The sequence below is a fragment of the Columba livia genome, chromosome 4 (genome assembly GCF_036013475.1).
Source record: "Columba livia isolate bColLiv1 breed racing homer chromosome 4, bColLiv1.pat.W.v2, whole genome shotgun sequence".
NCBI lineage: Eukaryota > Metazoa > Chordata > Aves > Columbiformes > Columbidae > Columba > Columba livia.
This window is the reverse complement of record NC_088605.1, coordinates 27,440,010-27,454,656: the sequence shown is the minus strand read 5'-3', so window position 1 is coordinate 27,454,656 and position 14,647 is coordinate 27,440,010. Positions and strand designations below refer to the sequence as shown.

At 41.5% G+C, this 14,647-nt stretch overlaps 1 protein-coding gene and 1 long non-coding RNA gene across 7 annotated transcripts in view; one reads left to right on the top strand and one right to left on the bottom strand.

Moving 5' to 3' along the window:
* The window catches only part of ATP10D (ATPase phospholipid transporting 10D (putative)), a 48,588-nt gene extending 46,171 nt beyond the window's left edge, over positions 1 to 2,417 (bottom strand). For 2 of the 5 annotated variants that reach the window (XM_065060819.1, XM_065060824.1), the window contains exon 1: positions 2,330 to 2,417. The gene's annotated coding sequence lies outside the window, so the exon portion shown is untranslated. The remainder of the gene's footprint in view (positions 1 to 2,329) is intronic. The other 3 variants (XM_065060820.1, XM_065060821.1, XM_065060823.1) reach the window with 3 other exon arrangements.
* A 28-nt stretch (positions 2,418 to 2,445) lies between these two features.
* On the top strand, positions 2,446 to 12,753 carry LOC110357882 (uncharacterized). 2 transcript variants are annotated; one of them, XR_002411844.2, is made up of 4 exons: positions 2,484 to 2,919; positions 5,531 to 5,694; positions 10,589 to 10,684; positions 11,278 to 12,753. It is a non-coding gene; the product is annotated as an uncharacterized LOC110357882 (long non-coding RNA). The 2 variants fall into 2 exon arrangements; XR_010472199.1 differs by lacking the exon at positions 5,531 to 5,694 and having other exon boundaries at positions 2,446 to 2,919; positions 11,278 to 12,044.
* The last annotated feature ends 1,894 nt before the right edge of the window (positions 12,754 to 14,647 follow it).

Here is a 14,647-nt window from a genome sequence, read left to right as displayed (position 1 = left end):
CTGACTTTATATGGACAAGACAGGGCTTTTAAGCGTCACTACAGAAACCACAATTAGGTGTGATACAGGCAGTCATGAGCCACAACACCGCTCAAGAGAATTTAAGACAGCACTGAACATCATTTTCCAACACTGATTTTTTTTTTTTTTTCAACAGTGAATTTTTGACAAAACTGACTCTTCTATAACCTCAGGAATACAATCAGATATTCACCATGGAGCAATAAAACCTGTCTACTGCTTGGGGATGTTTTGACAGGAATAACCTGTGAATCCACTTTAACCACTAGAAAGTTTCTGCAACACTACAAAACTTGCCTCTTGAGAGGACATTTCAGGCCTGCAAGAGAGCTCAAATGCAGAGCTCAACTACAAATGTGTATCTTTAAAAGTTTTATTATTAAAAATTAAGCCTAAAGGTATAGGAGCCTAGAAAAAATGCAGAGGTTAAGAATGATGAAATTCTGACCCTAGTAACCTCAAAACTGTTTAAGGCACTATCTTTAGCAGTCATGAGTAGCTCAACTGATTTAGAAGCTAATACTGAAAAACTTTACTCTTGCTTCTCCCACCTCCTGCTCCTGGCTTCATCCATTCCTTCACAATCTGACATCTACTGAACCTGGTATAACTCACTTATCTGCAAGACCTTTTACTAACTCAAAGACAATAACCTAATTGGATTTCCTGATCCAGCCTACAGCTGTGAAAGTGCTCATGTTGGCACAGGGAGGTAGGACAGGAATGTCAGATCACAGTGAGTGTCTTTGTGTACTTAGGAAGGGCACTCAGTCCTGATTTTGGTCTAGTTTTCATTGGAAATATCAGCTGTGGCTACTTGCCTTTAAAATCCAGATCACCGTCAGCAGTGGCAATTAACAAAAGAATGTGATCCTTGTCTGTCAGTCCTAGCTTTTGCTCCTGTAGATAGTACTGCCCACAGGCTAACTATTCAGCCTAAAATTATGGCTTCTGACCAGCTTTTGGGGCACACAAAGGAGTGAAGAGAATTAAATTCCACTCCGATCTTGGGGAAACCATTTAGTGCCTCTCTTCTGCAACCGGGGTAATGACACTACTGTTACCTCATGGTGATGATATGAAGATAAATGTTTTTAAATAAGCAGTTTGCCAACACTGTGGTCACTGGGGAGATGTGAATACCCCATACATATTATTTTAGTATAAAAATAACAGACGTTTTTATATTTCAAGTACATTTTACTGTTCTGTCAGAAGTACAGCTGCTAAAGAAATTTCTTTTCAGGAACTTTTATTTTTCTTTCCCATCCTTGTTAACTTTTTTTCATTACTAAGCCCAGTAATTACTATTGTGGCCTAACCTTGTAACTGACTATGTGCACAATGCACCCCTCCATACTTTCCTGAACCTTCAGCAGTTTTCCTGTGACTTATATGAACCTCAGTCTACTTCCTTGCCTTAAATCTGTAAAGTACTTAAAAGCTTACACCCTGGGTTTCCCCCAATCACTGACATAAACTATTAAAACAAAGGCTTTTGTTTCTGGAGCCAAAGTCTTAACTACTTTTTCTTTCTGGTCTGCTTCCAGAGCTGCTCAGTCGATGAGATTAACGTAGGCAAGGCCCAGGGAACATGTAAAAGCATTAACAGCACAAACCACCCCCTTCACCTGCCCGCGACGGCCGCGGTACCACTGAGCTTCAGCCGCCGGGTTTTGCAGGGGGCCGGTTCGGCCGCCTCAGCATTTGCCCGGACCAGACCCCTCTCGCCTTCAAAATGTCACTCAGGGTCACGAAGGGCGAACGTCCCTCCACATCCGAATCCGACGGGGAGGTGAAAACGGACAGCTCGGTTGTGCCGACCTTGCCCCTTCAGGCCGAGAGCGCACCGCTCCACACTCCCCTCAGGCTGAGGGGCGGCACCTGCCCGGGCAAAGCGCCCGGGCCGCCGGCAGGGCTGAGGCGGCTGCGCCGGGCCCGGAGAGCGGCTCCCCCGGCAGGGGCAGCCTCGCCTCCCTCCCATCCAGGCGGCGGGGGGCACCGGGCTGCCCGCGGAGCCGGGGCCGCTGCCAAGCCCGAAGACCGACAGCTGCGACTCTCGCACTGGGGTGGCAGCCGCAAGCAACCCCGCTTGTCCCCATGGCCGTACGGCGACGCGAGTGGCTCCGCCACAGCCTCCTCGAGAAACAGTTGCGTGTTCTTCGCACGGCCGCTGCTTCCACGTTTCCCTCCCGTCAGGTCTCGGCCCGGGAGCCCCGCACCATTGTCGCCCCGCACCGATGCCCTCGCACCCGCCCCCGCAGGCTGCCTGCCTTGCTTGCCACTCCTCCCGGCCCGGCCGGCTTACCGGCGGTACCGCGCACATCCCAGCGTCATGGCCGCGATTCCCCCGCCGCGCTCGCTCCGTCCCGGCGCCCGCCCCGCTCCGCCCCGCCCCGCCGGTGCTGTCCAGCCCCCCGCGGCTGTGCCGCGCCCCGCTGCCACCTCCGCCTCCCTTCCACAGCGCCCTTGGCTGCTCTCGCACCTCACCCTGCCCTTACTGGCCTTTCGCCGCCCTTCTCGCCTCTGTCCCGCTCTGCTCTGTCTCTCCCGGGGAGTGACTGAGGCGGGACCCCACGGGCCCGGCTGCGGCGGGGGCCCTTCCGAAAGCAGCTCTGCCGCACACCCCACGGCCCCGGGTGAGGGGGCTTTGCCTATTGCCGTGGGGTCAGGCTTTTGGTTGTTGCTTCGGGAGGCGAGGTGGGGTACGGCCAAACAAGCCCTTTCCCCAGGCCAGCACGATGACTGTGCACGCAAGGGGCTGCCGTGCCAGGCGTCTCCAGTTGTGCACCCGTGTTTCTCCAGCCATGCTCAGGAGATAAGTTTTCAAAGTGAAAAATGAACAGAGCTGTGAAAAACGAACAATCTACATTGACCGCACCACTTGCCCATCCAAAGGTTAGTTATAATTTAAAGGCTTGCTTTCTTTTTTTTCACTTGAGGCCTCAGCAGAGGGAGGCCGTGGCAGAAGCGCGGCTGTGACAGAACCTGACGCTCCTGACAGCTTGTCAGGGAAATTGATTGTCTTGATCTTTTGCCAGGACAGTTTGGCACTGAAGGCAGCTCCGCCTGTCTAAATCAAATTTCTAGCCACTGGGCTAATCAAGGTTAGCAAACACTCCTCTTGTTTTCTAGGAAGTAAGCCTCTGGCTACTGAGAAACTGCCCAAATTATCATTAACAGCTCACTGCCATCAAGAACCTCAGTGCATTGTTTCATCAATAGCCCTTTTAAAGCTCCACACTGTCCTTTTTGCTCTTGGTGCTTTCCAGAGCACTCCTGAAGGCTGCCCCTTGCAAGGAAATCACATGGTCCTTTACACGAAAATGAGAGGATTCCTACTCCAAGACCATCTTCTGCTGAAACAGGAAGAAAAAAAAACCACCAAAACCAACAAAACAAAAACCCCTCAAAAAAACAAACCAAACCAACAAACGAAAAAACAAAACAAAACAACAACCCAGAAAACGTTATTTGCAGACCCCTCGGTCTCTCCTGCTGAAGTGTACTGAATTACTAGTACTTCTTCAGTATCAACAATTAATTCCCACCACACACTGAAAATAGTTCTGTTCTTTGAAGTGCCCATATGGCCAGCAGGAATTTCAAAACTTATTAGTGTGTCTCATGAAATAAAATTACATCTATGTGAAGGAAGTCCATAACTGCCACCTTAAAGTTATGCAGGTTTATTCCTCTGGTCAGGAAAAGATACGATGTTCATCTGTTTCCTTGGCAGGATCCACCACCTTAGCTGGTTCAGGTGCTGTAGGGAAGAGGATGCAGCTCTGAGGAGGGCAGAGCAAGCTGCTGCAAGAGACAAGGTGGTAAAAGGTCTGCCAGAAGACAGTTACTTTACTGTTGTTTAGTTGGCTGACATATGGACTTACTGGAACTTTCAGGTTAGCATAGGTGTTTTGAGGAAGAACAGAACATCATAAAGCTTTTAACAAAATAGCCATCTCTTCTGTAATTACATTTGAGCTATAAATAATTAATATGCAGAATTCCACATTTCCCATTCATATTTTTTTCATGCATGTCAGTCCATTCTGTAAGCTTGTGACTACAAAAGGCATATTTTGTTTCCTTTGTTTGCCCAGCAATAACGTTGCCTCCCTTTGACCTGCACATCAGTGCACTGCAAAAATACCTGACCAAACTGTAAACGAGCTGGCTTGGCTGCCAGCAGGAGCATTGCTGCCTCAGTGCAGCCCTCTGTGCAGTTTAATTAGCTGTGTTGAATCAGGGTATATGAGCTGTTCAGAGAGGTTGGTCTGATTGGGTCGGTGGGAGGGTTTACTGGCACCTGACCTGGCCATTACATATACTTGTTTTAACTTTTATCGTTCTGTAGTACTGTCCAATAGTACAAAAGGTCTTGATCCCAAGCATGCAAAGTAACCATCCAGCACATCTGAAGTGTAATCAAACTGTCTTCTCCCAAGTATTCTATGGAAGAGTAACTAGAAGAAGACAGTCACCAGAGATAACAATTTGATTCAGAAATCTCACTGATAACTTTTCTGTGTGGAGATAAGAACACTGTATGTCATCCACACAGATATATCCCTTTTTTTTTCCTAGAGAGATCTGCAAATGTCTTTAATATTAACTCCTGAACCACCACACGAAAAGGAAAAACTATGGACACATGAGAGCCATTCACCACTCCAGCACAGCTGAGGAACTCTGGTCTTCTGTGTTCCTTAAACCCTCTATCTGTTCATGTTTGCAATATCTCTAAGTACAAGCATGAACAGCTCATCCAGCTGTGCTCGTATTTGCATTGGTTGAGACACATGAAAGAGAGGAACTCACATCATGGGAACTGTCAACTAAATGTGTTGGCAGGTTGAAAATTTTCCCATGGATTTTTGAAGGAAGAGGGAAATTTGTCATAGCATGGAGCCAAACATTTCCCAGAGCACATCAAGTTAATGAAATGCTAAGAACCTGGGTATGACCCCCAAGACATTCCAGTGCCAAATCCACATAAATAGCAGTGCCAGTGGGGATCTGGGTTTGTAGACATAGATGGTTATCGTTACTGCAGTGTGGATGCTCCTGAACCAGCTTAGCAAGTTCATTCATATCAGGTCAGTGGATGTACCTGAGAGATCTGGTATATATTTACAGCATATATAGTGACATACTATGATATACACACTGCTTTAAATATCTTTGAAGATGGAATAGCATATTAATAATAATTTGTAGCCAGAAAGGGACTTGATTATCACCAGTAATTTAATCACCTTTTTCCTCCTTAGCTCTGCAGTAAACTCAAATAATTTAACTGTAGCAGAGATTTCACAAAAAAAAATGAAATTTTAAATTACATTGAATTATTGCCTACAAGATCATTGGCTAAATAATGTATTTAGAGTCCTAAACAATGTTATATGTGAAACACCAATATTTTGCCAGTGCAAATTAAAGCTGTCTGTTGTGCATATGCATTAAGGTAGTCGCTCACTACAAAATCCTCAGATATATTTCCTAACAGGACCCCAGCATCACTCAGTTTCCAGAATGTTGGATGCACAGTGAATGAGACAGCTGTTTATCTGTTCTAGTCTGTGTGTTCCTACAACCTTTATTTACCGTGGACCATCTAAATCTGTATGCGTTTATTGATTTCCTTGTGAGGTGATTGCGTTTATCACCAGAGTGAGTATTTTATGAATATTCATGAATTTTCCTTCACAGCTCCCTGTGAGACCAGAAGGTATTACTGCTTCCATGTTGGGAATTAAAAATTGAAACAAGGGATAACACCACAATGTGAAAGTGTTTTCTAGTGATTCTAAGACTACATGCTCAGTTTGAAATAACTTTTTTCTTTTAACATTTTTACAGTGCAAAATATATTCTGGGTATATTATGCATGTTTTGCAAATCTGGAGAGAGGTAGAGTAGGTATGCAAATATTATCATGGGAACTTCCCTGAAAGGCACCTTCTGGATCATTGAATCTATTCACTTGTTGCTGCAAGCATGCCATGTAATCTGGTTCGTAAACTGACTGAGCTTTATCTTAAAAGTAATCAGGTATTTTGCTCATATTACTGTATTAGAAAACTGTTCAAGAGCATGGTTGCTGTGAGGGTTATGAATTTTCTTCTAGCTTCTAAACTCAGTCTCACACCCATTCGCTCTTATACTAGCAGTGACCACTGTTTTAATGGTTTAAGTAGTTCTTTTTATTCCTGGTGTTTATCCATCCACCTTTGTTTCGCTAAAGTAAACTAGATAAGAATGAATTATATCAAACCGAAGAAAGGCTAACTAAATCCATAATAAAAGTGTCCAGCCAAAGGTGTAACACAGTTTAACAAATCCATTCAGACCTCAGTTAATGTTGGATAAATTGCTATGATATATCTTGGGTAGACAAGTTTTAAGGAAGTTGCCGACTGTAGTATTCACTCATTTGATCCTCACACTTTGCCTGTGGTTTATACTCTTACGTTTAGCCAGTTGCAGAATGCCAGGAATCAGGAAGCTTGCATTATACCCCAGTGCTGGAGGACAGTTATTAGCAGTCAATAGCAGTTAATATTATTGACTGATTTTACTCAGTCCTTCCATCCTGAAAGTCACTAAGATGACCGGACTTTTGTTTTAGGAATTTTCCTTCTGTTGCCCATTGTGCAGAAAGCTACTATCAACTGGAATTTCACAAGGAATCTGAAGTAGTCTTTCACTTTTAACAAGCTCTGAATTACCAGGACAAGCAGAAAATCATCTTAAATGAGATATCATCACCCTACTGCAGCTCCTTATGCAGCAGGAATTTACCTGCTGCTGCTTATCTTGGCATTAGTGTTTTCTACAGGAGGGAAACTAAATTGGTCATCTACAGTGAGACTCCAGCTTTAACAACACAGGTTCACTATCCTGCTGAACTAACACAGGCCCATTGAATAAGACACAAAACTATAATTCTAAAGAAAGGGAACGTACCATCTAATGCTGCTACTTCTGAGCTGATGGGAAAGTGTGTATGGTTGGAAAGTAGTACTAGCTAAGTGGAATTTCACAAAGACATCTTTGATGCACTTGGATAAATTGCTTTATCCCTTCTTTTTCGGTTCACTGTGGTGTGGCAATTTCCTGTGGCTAATCTTCAGCCTTATCCCATCTACAGCTGTAAACCTGTTATTAGCTTGTTTACACTGCTGTAGTTTTCCTGTGCATCAGAAAACTTTTGATATGCACTTCTGATAGGCACTTAGGTGACTTCCTCTTCATTGTATATATAAGCAAGTTGACTGGTTGATTTTATCTGGTCCACGAAATAACTTTAATTCTGCATCTTCTTTTTATCAAACCACTCTATCAGCTAATAAAATGGGCTGAGTCAGTGATATCAAATTAACTATGTAGTAAATGTTGCGTTTTTCTTTCTTTGCTTGTAGGAAGTTATTGTCTCGGCTATAATTTTTCTCAAGCATTTTTTTCCATTCACTTTTTTTTTTTTTAAACAGTTTTTCTAACATAATTTCTGCTGAACAAAATTTTTCTCTATTTTAACATAGTTATTTATGTCACAACTACGATATCCATTTACTGAACAAATAAAAATAATCCAGCAGATGGATAGGAAGATGCCACTTGGACTGATTTTTTCCACGAGGGAAAATCCAAGGCTGTTTTTTTCATATGATGGTTAGTCTAATTTTAGGAAACCTAATATCAGATCGAAAGTGTCCACAAGCCACCACACTGATAAAAATTTGTTTTTGTGCTTCACATGTACATAAACACTTTCGAAGGTGAAACTTTTTCCCATCAGACTTTTTATCATCTTAGCTTCTAGAGCCAGTGCAAACCAAGATGAAGATAAAATTGTAGACCAAGATAAAGACGAAGTATAGATCAAAACTAAGACAAGAACAAGCATGGTTTTAGCTAACTTGGAAGAAATGTTACCATATGTGTGTTTCTGATCCACTTGGGTAGCCCAGTCCAACACAGTTCCATGATTAATTAATGAAGAGCCATGGCCATGGTAGAGATAACAGAGATTTATACTTTCAGTAATATCTGTAGGTCAAGTCTGAACTTAGAAGCAAGCATAAGTTTTACTTTTAACTAATTCTATACGTGACAATATTTGAACAACTAGTCTTTGCTAGTATTTTATATCATATAATGGATTGTAATTACCATATATTAAAAAAATCCTGTCTTTGAATGAACAAATTGTATTTTTTCCTTATTTTCTTCTTCTAGGTAGAGGAAAACTAGGAAAATTAAATAACACAATTGTAAATTTTCTATTTTAAGTCGCTTAGGATTTCTCCTGAAATATTCTACAAACTGTGAAAGGAAAATGCCTTACTATATTCCTCACAGTGGCTTGTAGAAGAATGAGTAGACCATGTCTTCACAGTGCAAAGAGAAATTATATGGAGAGCTCTTCTCTGGAATTTGCTCCAGAGTAACCCTAAATAAAAGCAAATGTCATCTAAACTACTTCACTGAAAATTAAGAATATTTCTACTGATGCAATAACAGTAAACCATTGCAAATCTGGTGTGAGCAAAATACTAATCAAAGCTATTGTCATCTGCACAATGAGATTCATTATTTCACTATGCAAACCCTATTATTAATACGTGCATTTTCCTACCTTATAAAAGTCTTGCACTTGTGCATGAGCCAGAGGGTTTTTAGACTTTTTCAGCTGGCTGCTAATGCTTTTAGGTAAACTACAACTTTTTTAATACCCAGAAAAGGAGATTATGTATGGGCAAGCTGAGATACAATGGTTTAATTGGCATGACTCCCTTACTCAGCAGGGACTAAGCCATAAGAAAATTGTTTGCCATTGCAAAGAAGTATGCAGTGTGCCTCTCTTCTTTTTGTTTCTTTATTAATTTGAGACACTCTTTTGCTGAAGAAAAAGGGGAATTGCAGTAATATGATTCAAAGCAGAATTTGTCCCAGGAGTCATTGGAGGTCTTGGGTCCTGGAGGGTATAAAACTGTGTGACAGTTAGCAAGGTTCGAAAAGTTGGTAACTGTAAAGAAGTTGTCCAGGACTCTTACAACTGCTTCCCAAAATCTACTTTTCAAATTAATACATGACTATTTGGTTAGCTTTGTGAGAAGATGTCACTATCAAATTATTTTTTCCTGGCCTCCTTCTCCTCTTTAGTGTATTTTTTTGTATTCCTTGTGAGAACTGCATTTGCTGTGTTTGATATCATATTGCCATGTGTTTCCTAAGAAAAAAGAATTTCTGTCATTCTGGACACACACCTGGCTTGCTGCCATGGTTTTGCTTTTCCCAAAATACAGAAGAGCTGCTGGTTCTTATCAGATACTATTTGAAGTTAATAAACATGATGGTTTAAAGCCACAAACTTAATGGATTCTTACACCACCTGTAGGAACAGTCAGATATTACTATCTTAATTCTGCAGGTGGGGAAGCTCAGATGCAAGATGATGAAGTGGGTAGGAAATAGCATAGTGGCACAGCTGGAATTTTTTCTTTATGCTAGTTCTGCGCTAAGTATGGTAGTCACATGGTCTGTCTCAGAAAAGAAAAAAAAAGGTGTTAAATATCCTTCAAAGAGAATTATGTGTATAAAGTGTACTAACTGACACCACTTTCCCGATCTTGGATACAAACATGGATAGACAGGATTTGTTGTTTAATAGGAGTGTAGGAATGTCTTTGGCAAAGTCCATTCTGTTATTATTTCCCATGGAAAAGAGAAAGGCAGAAGTAGGAGGTAGATATTATACATATATTTATATATTATTTAGAGACCCCAAAGAAGTCCAGGCATTCTGGCCAGCACAATGTGCTGCCAAACTGGCCACAGACTGACAAAACTGAGAAAGACTTGTAAATCCTATGGCCATTTGCCTTGGCATCAAGTTGGCTGGATTTACCCTGGAAGGGATTTAGTGGTAAAAAAGCTCTGCTGTGCTGTACTGGCAAGAGCACTCTTATCATGGACGTAGCTTTATCACCCAACTGTGCTTTTTCTTAGTCTGTGAAAATTGCCTTCTCTTTCTATGCCCTTGGTTGAAACAACCTCTGTCAGCAAAACCAGAGTTTTGCCAGCATAACTATTTGACTAACAGTTGTTTTAATTACCTTAAAGTATTGTGTGAGAAAAATAAAATCTATAGTAACTATCATAGTAGCTCTCAACTTGGGGTCATATAATAAATACAGTCCATTCATTCCTTGTGTGAATGAGTGGAGATATACCTAGTAGTGTGTTTATTATTTTAGGAATACTTTTTCCCCGCTGCTATTACAATATGTTGGTGCAACTTGCTATGCAGCATATTCCAGTGTCTGCTAATTGTTGTTTACTAATAGGGGTAAGAGTCACCATAGTCTACCCACAGGGCATTTTCTTTTATAATGCCCAAAGAATTTTGAAAAGCACCAACACACTATTACCATTCATTATTAATATTAAAATTTTAGGATTAAACTTAGAGAAGGAGAAGAACATTTGGCATATAATTTTACTGGATTTGCCCTAAAAGTGACGACTAATTTTCTGTTGCTGTTGTCTTTTTGCATTCCAGCCATTACAGTCACTGACCTGCACATGGTGAGTAAAATTCCAGTCCTGATGCACAGCTGGTGTTCTGTTCATCGAGAACTCTTAGGCATGAAAAGAGGTATGTAGAAGAATAGAAATGGTAACAATAGATTTTTTCTTATAAAATGATAGCAATTAATCAGATAAAAACAAACACTTTTGCACGTTTCTTGAACACAGGATAAGAAATTATGCCCCTGGATTGCAGGAAAGGAGAGTTAGGACCATATTCAGACACTCCCATAGGATGGGAGACGAAGGCTCCTTCATCTCCTGTCAAAGGAGCTTGTGCAAAGAAGCGTGTCTCAGGGCTGGAGAGGAAAGGCAAGACATCCAGATCCCAGAATAAGTCTGTGCCTGCCCACTTGTGGACAGAAGATGGTGACCAGTGGAACTCATGAGCATACAGCACCAGTTACTGACTCCAGTGTGTGTTGAGCTATGAGTTGTTACTTTACTGGGTATATGGTTTGAGCCAGCTACAGGCTCCTTGCCCTATAGAACAGGTCACTCTTCTGGTCTAAACTATTCCCCTGCCTCTGTCCTACCAAATAGTGGGTGTGACACCAGCTCCTGGTCCTTCCACTACCTCAGGCAGGCAGTTGTTGAGGTGTATACAGTACAAATATTTAAAAAACCTATGATAATAACTTTTTTTTTTTTTAATTTTAGGATAACGTGTACAAGATTTTTCCCATCTAGTACTTCAAAGAATTCTTAGAGAGTCCAGCAGCAGCAGTTCCTCTCTGAAGATCTTGCAATGCAGCAGAGCTGTTTTGAATGATCTCTTCAATACTTCAGTATGTTCTTGTCTGTGAAAGGCATTACAGAGTTTGGTATATAAATTGTGAGTCTCTGAGGTGATGTTGAACCATGGATGTCCCTCACAGCTATTGTTAGGTCTTCAGTGCAGTCTGTTGGAAGGACAGAACTGCTACAGAAACCAGTAAGATAATTTTGAAGTTTAGAAGTGAGAAATTAAATCAAGAACATTTAAGGAAGCCCCTCTAGTTACAACTCTTTACTGGGAAAAAAACAGGGAAGATAGAGCCAAGTACAGAGAGATGGACACAGACTGTATCCACTAAGCATGTTTGTACTCCTGTCTCACAGAGTGAATACACAGGCGATATATTTATAGAATGGGACGAGTGGAAGGAAGAAAACCAAAACTTGTCATGGATTTATGTGATTAAATTTCACGAGTAATTATTATTATACATTATTAAGAGCAAAATAACTGATAAAGGATGTTCTGCACATCATTGTCATATTGTTTATCCAGCCTCACTTATGAACTTCACTGGCTGGTCAGAGTGTAAAAATTAAATAGTGATACATTATTTTCAATCTCCTCCAGCTGTGGCATGTTTATATGTAAGCTTCTACAAACACTTTCAAGATTCCTGGTTTAATAATTAAAGTGGTTCACTGATTAATATTCATGTGTCAAGCTGTAGTTTCAGGACCAATTTCATCTAAGTGTGGGCTGCCAGAGTGGTAGTTCTGGTGTCCCCCTTCATCCCAACAACAAAGTTCTCTTCTGCCTGAAGTGCTGCTCTCTTCCAACCTGGCTGAAATCTAACCTGTTAAAAAAATAAATCAGTGCAAACATAACAATTAGTTTTCAGCCATATCAGTTGCAGTTTCATCCTGCAGCCACAGTCACCCTAATGCTGGCAAACAGGAGGGGGAAAGGAAGCAGAGCTGGAAACAGGGGATGGAGGACCAATAGGGCCTCCCTTTTCCATGGCAACTGACATTTAGCTCAGCATAATCTGAACTGCAACGTCATGTTTCCCTTGAATTTAAAAATCCCATTTACTGGCCTCTCTGTGTTGCTAAAATGTAGAATTATCTATTTATTTCTATTGCCATACTGGATATACTTAGACAGATGTAAAACACCTATATGCTACTAAAATATTAAGAATGTCTGATTATTAAGTTATTTCCCAATGTTTTAATTATTGCCATTCCTCCAACAAAAGGAACAACAAGAGGATTAATTTTAAAATATGTTTAATTACTGCAGTTTAGGTTGTGAGTTATCTATAAAAGCAAACAATACCCTCAGCAGCAATGTGGATAATATAATGCAAAGTTCACTCCACATTTCTCGCTCATAAAGCTTCTTTTCTTGCTGTCCTGGAGTCTCTTGCCTTCTTAGTGTTCCACAAGTTTCCCTCCCTGTCTCTGATGTTGTGGTTACTTGACGGCTTGCTTACATTCAGAGGGGTGGGATGGATTATTGCTGCTGTGGTACTGAAGTGTGAAAACCCGGTATCTTTGAGGCCCAAGACCTGCTGGCAGATCCAAATGATGCAATACCAAACAAACTCCAAACCGCCAAAGGCCAGCTTTATGTGCCCTACTACTTTGTAGCTGCACATGGGCTCAGAAACACGGACTTAGCCAAAACAGCTCTGGTTTCCTTCTATGGTCTGACTTTGCTCCTCATACCTCAGTGGGCTGAATCCAAATATTGTTTTAAAATATACATCTGTGAAAAGTGAAACTCTTTATTCTTCAGACCTGTGATAAACAAGCTGCTTTTAAAGTGTTTACTGAGATTGTGTCAGACAGAATGGTGGTTCCCTGTCCTATTTTATGTGTCCCTTGCTTTCATGTTACATCTTTTCTCTCTTGCATTTGTCACTTGTTTGATCCCTTTCAAGTGAGCTGGGCACTCATTGCCTTTCTCCTCATTCCCCATAACTTATTTCTCTCCAAGTTTGAATCGCTTTCATACTTCCCCTGCGCCGTCTCTGTATCTGTTTTGTTTGGAGCAGAAGCTCCCCCTGCTGCTCCATTTTGTAATGTGCAACATTGTATAGTCTACAGAAATAGCTGGCTAAGTTCCCATTATCTAACAAAGCAAATTGTAGGGCAATAAAGGAAATTATTATCGAAAATTATAAAAAATAATTTTTATTTTCAGTTTCAGCTATCTGCGAAATTTAACAGCAGCTTCAACTAATTTCTCCATAATAAAATTGAATATATTTTCCAGAAGGCTTTGTTATATATCTAATCTACTAGCAGTAGCCATCTCTGAAAGAAACTGGGTGGATCTGAAAGTTTACAGTCAGCAAAACATGAAATCACTTCTTGCCCATTTGTTTCTTCTCCAGAACTCCCCCACACCACACTGTTCCTACAAGGCCACATACCTGTCTTTGGAGAGGATGTGCTGCGAACTGACGTAACCAGCCCGGGGTTTTCCACAGACTTTATATTCACCAGTACAGACTTGTAGCTGCTTTCAAATTCTGACAGCGCACTGTTATACTTACATACGCATAATTATTTGTCTGTGGTTTAGCCTACTGATTTCAGTGAAATAACCTCTGTCTACAGGTACATCAGGTTTTGTGCAGTTTTGTGTCTTGCTGGGACTTGAATTTGTACTGGTGTTCTCATACAAGTGGTCGTGTCATTTTTGCTTTTTCGTATTCATGTTCAAATCAACGTATGGCACAGAAAGGTCATTGCTAATGTTAAAACCTTTTCCGTAAACCTCTTCCACCGTCTGGTTAGGATTGAACTCCCACTTTGGCAAAGCAGAAACAAGAAATGAGTTGTTCGTGAAGAAAGGCTGAGGGAGCTGGGTATCTTTAGTTTGGAGAAGAGGAGACTGAGGGGTGACCTTATTAATGCTTATAAACATATAAAGGGTGAGTGCCACGAGGATGGAGCCAGGCTCTTCTCGGTGGCAAACAATGATAGGACAAGGGGTAATGGGATCAAGCTGGAACACAAGAGGTTCCGCTTAAATTTGAGAAAAAACTTCTTCTCAGTGAGGGTGACAGACACTGGAACAGGCTGCCCAGGGAGGTTGTGGAGTCCTGGACGTGTTCCTGTGCGACCTCACCTAGGCGTTCCTGCTCCAGCAGGGGGATTGGACTAGAAGATCTTTTGAGGTCCCTTCCAATCCCAAACATACTGTGATACTGTGTGATGGTAAACACTGTACCAGATGCATGGACTTCTGTGCTAGTATTTCTCCTAATTCCTCAATTTCATTTAATATCAGAGATGA